A 9638-nucleotide genomic window follows, 5' to 3' on the forward strand; every position below is an offset into this window, starting at 1 on the left:
TTTTTTTGGTGTGATGAGGTTGGATAAGAATCCATGCAGGGTGACAAGGTGACGCTATTATGTGGAAGATATTGATGTGGAAGGACACAAATCGTCCAATAAAAATGTAATAAGCTCTGCCCCAAACAACCCATTAGTCGATCAATGATTAAACACGCAATTGTATGACGCATGAATCTGTTGGACTGCTCAACACCACCTGTATATTAGGTGGGAGTCCTGAGAACGGTACACCACCTGTATATTAGGTGGGAGTCATGAGAACGGTACACCACCTGTATATTAGGTGGGAGTCCTGAGAACGGTACACCACCTGTATATTAGGTGGGAGTCATGAGTCATGAGAACGGTACACCACCTGTATATTAGGTGGGAGTCATGAGACCACCTGTATATTAGGTGGGAGTCATGAGAACGGTACACCACCTGTATATTAGGTGGGAGTCATGAGAAGTACACCACCTGTATATTAGGTGGGAGTCATGAGAACGGTACACCACCTGTATATTAGGTGGGAGTCATGAGAACGGTACACCACCTGTATATTAGGTGGGAGTCATGAGAAGTACACCACCTGTATATTAGGTGGGAGTCCTGAGAACGGTACACCACCTGTATATTAGGTGGGAGTGGGAGTACACCACCTGTATATTAGGTGGGAGTCGGTACACCACCTGTATATTAGGTGGGAGTCATGAGAACGGTACACCACCTGTATATTAGGTGGGAGTCATGAGAACGGTACACCACCTGTATATTAGGTGGGAGTCATGAGAACGGTACACCACCTGTATATTAGGTGGGAGTCATGAGAAACGGTACACCACCTGTATATTAGGTGGGAGTCATGAGAACGGTACACCACCTGTATATTAGGTGGGAGTCATGAGAACGGTACACCACCTGTATATTAGGGGGGAGTCATGAGAACGGTACAGCACCTGTATATTAGGTGGGAGTCACCTGTATATTAGGTGTCATGAGAACGGTACACCACCTGTATATTAGGTGGGAGTCATGAGAACGGTACACCACCTGTATATTAGGTGGGAGTCATGAGAACGGTACACCACCTGTATATTAGGTGGGAGTCATGAGAACGGTACACCACCTGTATATTAGGTGGGAGTCATGAGAACGGTACGGTACACCACCTGTATATTAGGTGGGAGTCATGAGAACGGTACACCACCTGTATATTAGGTGGGAGTCATGAGAACGGTACACCACCTGTATATTAGGTGGGAGTCATGAGAACGGTACACCACCTGTATATTAGGTGGGAGTCATGAGAACGGTACACCACCTGTATATTAGGTGGGAGTCATGAGAACGGTACACCACCTGTATATTAGGTGGTATATTAGGTGGGAGTCATGAGAAGTACACCACCTGTATATTAGGTGGGAGTCGGTACACCACCTGTATATTAGGTGGGAGTCATGAGAACGGTACACCACCTGTATATTAGGTGGGAGTCATGAGAACGGTACACCACCTGTATATTAGGTGGGAGTCATGAGAACGGTACACCACCTGTATATTAGGTGGGAGTCATGAGAACTGTATATTAGGTGGGAGGTACGTACACCACCTGTATATTAGGTGGGAGTCATGAGAACGGTACACCACCTGTATATTAGGTGGGAGTCATGAGAACGGTACACCACCTGTATATTAGGTGGGAGTCATGAGAACGGTACACCACCTGTATATTAGGTGGGAGTCATGAGAACGGTACACCACCTGTATATTAGGTGGGAGTCATGAGAACGGTACACCACCTGTATATTAGGTGGGAGTCATGAGAACGGTACACCACCTGTATATTAGGTGGGAGTCATGAGAACGGTACACCACCTGTATATTAGGTGGGAGTCATGAGAACGGTACACCACCTGTATATTAGGTGGGAGTCATGAGAGTCATGAGAACGGTACACCACCTGTATATTAGGTGGGAGTCATGAGAACGGTACACCACCTGTATATTAGGTGGGAGTCATGAGAACGGTACACCACCTGTATATTAGGTGGGAGTCATGAGAACGGTACACCACCTGTATATTAGGTGGGAGTCCTGAGAACATCACCTGTATATTAGGTGGGAGTCATGAGAACGGTAACGGTACACCACCTGTATATTAGGTGGGAGTCATGAGAACGGTGCGGTACACCACCTGTATATTAGGTGGGAGTACACCACCCTGAGAAACGGTACATCACCTGTATATTAGGTGGGAGTCATGAGAGTACACCACCTGTATATTAGGTGGGAGTCATACGGTACACCACCTGTATATTAGGTGGGAGTCATGAGAACGGTACACCACCTGTATATTAGGTGGGAGTGAGAACACCACCTGTATATTAGGTGGGAGTCATGAGAACGGTACGGTACACCACCTGTATATTAGGTGGGAGTCATGAGAACGGTATGGTACACCACCTGTATATTAGGTGGGAGTCATGAGAACGGTACACCACCTGAAACGGTACACCACCTGTATATTAGGTGGGAGTCATGAGAAACGGTACACCACCTGTATATTAGGTGGGAGTCATGAGAACGGTACACCACCTGTATATTAGGTGGGAGTCATGAGAACGGTACGGTACACCACCTGTATATTAGGTGGGAGTCCTGAGAACGGTACACCACCTGTATATTAGGTGGGAGTCATGAGAACGGTACACCACCTGTATATTAGGTGGGAGTCCTGAGAACGGTACACCACCTGTATATTAGGTGGGAGTCATGAGAACGGTACACCACCTGTATATTAGGTGGGAGTCATGAGAACGGTACACCACCTGTATATTAGGTGGGAGTCCTGAGAACGGTACACCACCTGTATATTAGGTGGGAGTCATGAGAACGGTACGGTACACCACCTGTATATTAGGTGGGAGTCATGAGAACAGTACACCACCTGTATATTAGGTGGGAGTCATGAGAACGGTACGGTACACCACCTGTATATTAGGTGGGAGTCATGAGAACGGTACACCACCTGTATATTAGGTGGGAGTCATGAGAACGGTACACCACCTGTATATTAGGTGGGAGTCATGAGAACGGTACACCACCTGTATATTAGGTGGGAGTCATGAGAACGGTACACCACCTGTATATTAGGTGGGAGTCATGAGAACGGTACACCACCTGTATATTAGGTGGGAGTCTGAGTACACCACCTGTATATTAGGTGGGAGTCATGAGAACGGTACACCACCTGTATATATTAGGTGGGAGTCATGAGAACGATACGGTACACCACCTGTATATTAGGTGGGAGTCATGAGAACGGTACACCACCTGTATATTAGGTGGGAGTCATGAGAACGGTACACCACCTGTATATTAGGTGGGAGTCATGAGAACGGTACACCACCTGTATATTAGGTGGGAGTCATGAGAACGGTACACCACCTGTATATTAGGTGGGAGTCCTGAGAACGGTACACCACCTGTATATTAGGTGGGAGTCCTGAGAACGGTACACCACCTGTATATTAGGTGGGAGTCATGAGAACGGTACACCACCTGTATATTAGGTGGGAGTCATGAGAACGGTACACCACCTGTATATTAGGTGGGAGTCATGAGAACGGTACACCACCTGTATATTAGGTGGGAGTCCTGTATATTAGGTGAGAACGGTACACCACCTGTATATTAGGTGGGAGTCATGAGAACGGTACACCACCTGTATATTAGGTGGGAGTCATGAGAACGGTACACCACCTGTATATTAGGTGGGAGTCCTGAGAACGGTACACCACCTGTATATTAGGTGGGAGTCATGAGAACGGTACACCACCTGTATATTAGGTGGGAGTCATGAGAACGGTACACCACCTGTATATTAGGTGGGAGTCATGAGAACGGTACGGTACACCACCTGTATATTAGGTGGGAGTCATGAGAACGGTACACCACCTGTATATTAGGTGGGAGTCCTGAGAACGGTACACCACCTGTATATTAGGTGGGAGTCATGAGAACGGTACACCACCTGTATATTAGGTGGGAGTCCTGAGAACGGTACACCACCTGTATATTAGGTGGGAGTCATGAGAACGTACGGTACACCACCTGTATATTAGGTGGGAGTACACCACCTGTATATTAGGTGGGAGTCCTGAGAACGGTACACCACCTGTATATTAGGTGGGAGTCTGAGAACGGTACACCACCTGTATATTAGGTGGGAGTCATGAGAACGGTACACCACCTGTATATTAGGTGGGAGTCATGAGTACACCACCTGTATATTAGGTGGGAGTCATACACCACCTGTATATTAGGTGGGAGTCCTGAGAACGGTACACCACCTGTATATTAGGTGGGAGTCCTGAGAACGGTACACCACCTGTATATTAGGTGGGAGTCATGAGAACGGTACACCACCTGTATATTAGGTGGGAGTCCTGTACACCACCTGTATATTAGGTGGGAGTCATGAGAACGGTACACCACCTGTATATTAGGTGGGAGTCATGAGTACACCAACGGTACACCACCTGTATATTAGGTGGGAGGAGTACACCACCTGTATATTAGGTGGGAGTCATGAGAACGGTACACCACCTGTATATTAGGTGGGAGTCATGAGAACGGTACACCACCTGTATATTAGGTGGGAGTCATGAGAACGGTACACCACCTGTATATTAGGTGGGAGTCATGAGAACGGTACACCACCTGTATATTAGGTGGGAGTCATGAGAACGGTACACCACCTGTATATTAGGTGGGAGTGTATATTAGGTGGGAGTCCTGAGAACGGTACACCACCTGTATATTAGGTGGGAGTCATGAGAACGGTACACCACCTGTATATTAGGTGGGAGTCCTGAGAACGGTACACCACCTGTATATTAGGTGGGAGTCATGAGAACGATACGGTACACCACCTGTATATTAGGTGGGAGTCCTGAGTACACCACCTGTATATTAGGTGGGAGTCATGAGAACGGTACACCACCTGTATATTAGGTGGGAGTCCTGAGAAACGGTACACCACCTGTATATTAGGTGGGAGTCCTGAGAACGGTACACCACCTGTATATTAGGTGGGAGTCATGAGAACTGTACGGTACACCACCTGTATATTAGGTGGGAGTCATGAGAACGGTACGGTACACCACCTGTATATTAGGTGGGAGTCATGAGAGTACACCACCTGTATATTAGGTGGGAGTACACCACCTGTATATTAGGTGGGAGTCATGAGAACCTGTATATTAGGTGGGAGTCCTGAGAACGGTACACCACCTGTATATTAGGTGGGAGTCATACGGTACACCACCTGTATATTAGGTGGGAGTCATGAGAACGATACGGTACACCACCTGTATATTAGGTGGGAGGGAGTCACCTGTATATTAGGTGGGAGTCATGAGAACGGTACACCACCTGTATATTAGGTGGGAGTCATGAGAACGATACGGTACACCACCTGTATATTAGGTGGGAGTCATGAGAACGGTACACCACCTGTATATTAGGTGGGAGTCATGAGAACGGTACACCACCTGTATATTAGGTGGGAGTCATGAGAACGGTACACCACCTGTATATTAGGTGGGAGTCATGAGAACGGTACACCACCTGTATATTAGGTGGGAGTCATGAGAACGGTACACCACCTGTATATTAGGTGGGAGTCATGAGAACGGTACACCACCTGTATATTAGGTGGGAGTCATGAGAGACCACCTGTATATTAGGTGGGAGTATGGTACACCACCTGTATATTAGGTGGGAGTCCTGAGAACGGTACACCACCTGTATATTAGGTGGGAGTCATGAGAACGGTACACCACCTGTATATTAGGTGGGAGTCATGAGAACGGTACACCACCTGTATATTAGGTGGGAGTCATGAGAACGGTACACCACCTGTATATTAGGTGGGAGTCATGAGAACGATACGGTACACCACCTGTATATTAGGTGGGAGTCATGAGAACGGTACACCACCTGTATATTAGGTGGGAGTCATGAGAACGGTACACCACCTGTATATTAGGTGGGAGTCCTGAGAACGGTACGGTACACCACCTGTATATTAGGTGGGAGTCATGAGTATATTAGGTGGGAGTCATGAGAACGGTACACCACCTGTATATTAGGTGGGAGTCATGAGAACGGTACACCACCTGTATATTAGGTGGGAGTCATGAGAACTGCATGGTACACCACCTGTATATTAGGTGGGAGTACACCACCTGTATATTAGGTGGGAGTCCTGAGAACGGTACACCACCTGTATATTAGGTGGGAGTCATGAGAACGGTACACCACCTGTATATTAGGTGGGAGTCATGAGAACGGTACACCACCTGTATATTAGGTGGGAGTCATGAGAACGGTACACCACCTGTATATTAGGTGGGAGTCATGAGAACGGTACACCACCTGTATATTAGGTGGGAGTCATGAGAACGGTACACCACCTGTATATTAGGTGGGAGTCATGAGAACGGTACACCACCTGTATATTAGGTGGGAGTACACCACCTGTATATTAGGTGGGAGTCATGAGAACGGTACACCACCTGTATATTAGGTGGGAGTCCTGAGAACGGTACGGTACACCACCTGTATATTAGGTGGGAGTCATGAGAACGGTACACCACCTGTATATTAGGTGGGAGTCCTGAGAACGGTACACCACCTGTATATTAGGTGGGAGTCATGAGAACGGTACACCACCTGTATATTAGGTGGGAGTCATGAGAACGGTACACAACCTGTATATTAGGTGGGAGGTGGGTACACCACCTGTATCAGGTGGGAGTCATGAGAACGGTACACCACCTGTATATTAGGTGGGAGTCATGAGAACGGTACACCACCTGTATATTAGGTGGGAGTCCTGAGAACGGTACGGTACACCACCTGTATATTAGGTGGGAGTCATGAGAACGGTACACCACCTGTATATTAGGTGGGAGTCATGAGGGAGTACACCACCTGTATATTAGGTGGGATGAGATATTAGGTGGGAGTCGGTACACCACCTGTATATTAGGTGGGAGTCCTGAGAACGGTACACCACCTGTATATAGGTGGGAGGTGGGAGTGTATATTAGGTGGGAGAACGGTACACCACCTGTATATTAGGTGGGAGTCATGAGAACGGTACACCACCTGTATATTAGGTGGGAGTCATGAGAACGGTATGGTACACCACCTGTATATTAGGTGGGAGTCCTGAGAACGGTACACCACCTGTATATTAGGTGGGAGTCATGAGAACGGTACACCACCTGTATATTAGGTGGGAGTCATGAGAACGGTACACCACCTGTATATTAGGTGGGAGTCATGAGAACGGTACACCACCTGTATATTAGGTGGGAGTCATGAGAACGGTACGGTACACCACCTGTATATTAGGTGGGAGTCATGAGAACGGTACGGTACACCACCTGTATATTAGGTGGGAGTCATGAGAACGGTACACCACCTGTATATTAGGTGGGAGTCATGAGAACGGTACGGTACACCACCTGTATATTAGGTGGGAGTCATGAGAACGGTACACCACCTGTATATTAGGTGGGAGTCTGAGAACGGTACACCACCTGTATATTAGGTGGGAGTCATGAGAACGGTACACCACCTGTATATTAGGTGGGAGTCCTGAGAACGGTACACCACCTGTATATTAGGTGGGAGTCATGGAGTACACCACCTGTATATTAGGTGGGAGTCATGAGAACGGTACACCACCTGGTGGGAGTCACCACCTGTATATTAGGTGGGAGTCATGAGAACGGTACACCACCTGTATATTAGGTGGGAGTCATGAGAACGGTACACCACCTGTATATTAGGTGGGAGTACACCACCTGAGAACGGTACACCACCTGTATATTAGGTGGGAGTCATGAGACCACGGTACACCACCTGTATATTAGGTGGGAGTCCTGAGAACGGTACACCACCTGTATATTAGGTGGGAGTGGGAGTCACCTGAGAACGGTACACCACCTGTATATTAGGTGGGAGTCATGAGAACGGTACACCACCTGTATATTAGGTGGGAGTCATGAGAACGGTACACCACCTGTATATTAGGTGGGAGTCATGAGAACGGTACACCACCTGTATATTAGGTGGGAGTCATGAGAACGGTACACCACCTGTATATTAGGTGGGAGTCATGAGAACGGTACACCACCTGTATATTAGGTGGGAGTCCTGAGTACGGTACACCACCTGTATATTAGGTGGGGGAGTACACCACCTGTATATTAGGTGGGAGTCATGAACGGTACACCACCTGTATATTAGGTGGGAGTCATGAGAACGGTACACCACCTGTATATTAGGTGGGAGTCATGAGAACGGTACACCACCTGTATATTAGGTGGGAGTCATGAGAACGGTACACCACCTGTATATTAGGTGGTACACCACCTGTATATTAGGTGGGAGTCATGAACGGTACACCACCTGTATATTAGGTGGGAGTCATGAGAACGGTACACCACCTGTATATTAGGTGGGAGTCATGAGAACGGTACACCACCTGTATATTAGGTGGGAGTCATGAGAACGGTACACCACCTGTATATTAGGTGGGAGTCATGAGAACAGTACACCACCTGTATATTAGGTGGGAGTCATGAGAACGGTACACCACCTGTATATTAGGTGGGAGTCATGAGAACGGTACACCACCTGTATATTAGGTGGGAGTCATGAGAACGGTACACCACCTGTATATTAGGTGGGAGGTGGGTACACCACCTGTATATTAGGAGAACGGTACACCACCTGTATATTAGGTGGGAGTCATGAGAACGGTACACCACCTGTATATTAGGTGGGAGTCATGAGAACGGTACACCACCTGTATATTAGGTGGGAGTCATGAGAACGGTACACCACCTGTATATTAGGTGGGAGTCACCTGTATATTAGGTGGGAGTGAGAACGGTACACCACCTGTATATTAGGTGGGAGTCATGAAGTACACCACCGGTACACCACCTGTATATTAGGTGGGAGTCATGAGAACGGTACACCACCTGTATATTAGGTGGGAGTCTGTATATTAGGTGTCAGAACGGTACACCACCTGTATATTAGGTGGGAGTCATGAGAAGAACGGTACACCACCTGTATATTAGGTGGGAGTCATGAGAAACGGTACACCACCTGTATATTAGGTGGGAGAGTACACCACCTGTATATTAGGTGGGAGTCATGAGAACGGTACACCACCTGTATATTAGGTGGGAGTCCTGAGAACGGTACACCACCTGTATATTAGGTGGGAGTCATGAGAACGGTACACCACCTGTATATTAGGTGGGAGTCCTGAGAACGGTACACCACCTGTATATTAGGTGGGAGTCCTGAGAACGGTACACCACCTGTATATTAGGTGGGAGTCCTGAGAACGGTACACCACCTGTATATTAGGTGGGAGTCATGAGAACGGTACACCACCTGTATATTAGGTGGGAGTCATGAGAACGGTACACCACCTGTATATTAGGTGGGAGTCCTGAGAACGGTACACCACCTGTATATTAGGTGGGAGTCATGAGAACGGTACACCACCTGTATATTAGGTGGGAGTCATGAGAACGGTACACCACCTGTATATTAGG

At 47.6% G+C, this 9638-nt stretch overlaps 1 long non-coding RNA gene across 3 annotated transcripts; it reads right to left on the reverse strand.

Annotated features, from left to right (window-relative positions):
* Nucleotides 1-2280: 2280 nt before the first annotated feature.
* On the reverse strand, nucleotides 2281-6444 carry LOC127929926 (uncharacterized). Of its 3 annotated transcripts, none has more exons than XR_008136359.1 (4): nucleotides 6427-6444; nucleotides 6027-6069; nucleotides 4300-4337; nucleotides 2281-2332 (listed from the first exon to the last, which is right to left on the reverse strand). It is a non-coding gene; the product is annotated as an uncharacterized LOC127929926 (long non-coding RNA). The 3 variants fall into 3 exon arrangements; XR_008136360.1 differs by lacking the exon at nucleotides 2281-2332 and adding an exon at nucleotides 3267-3318; XR_008136361.1 differs by lacking the exons at nucleotides 2281-2332; nucleotides 4300-4337 and adding an exon at nucleotides 2387-2448 and having other exon boundaries at nucleotides 5908-6069.
* Between the last annotated feature and the right edge of the window lie 3194 nt (nucleotides 6445-9638).

The sequence above is a fragment of the Oncorhynchus keta genome, chromosome 5 (genome assembly GCF_023373465.1).
Source record: "Oncorhynchus keta strain PuntledgeMale-10-30-2019 chromosome 5, Oket_V2, whole genome shotgun sequence".
NCBI classification, from domain to species: domain Eukaryota; kingdom Metazoa; phylum Chordata; class Actinopteri; order Salmoniformes; family Salmonidae; genus Oncorhynchus; species Oncorhynchus keta.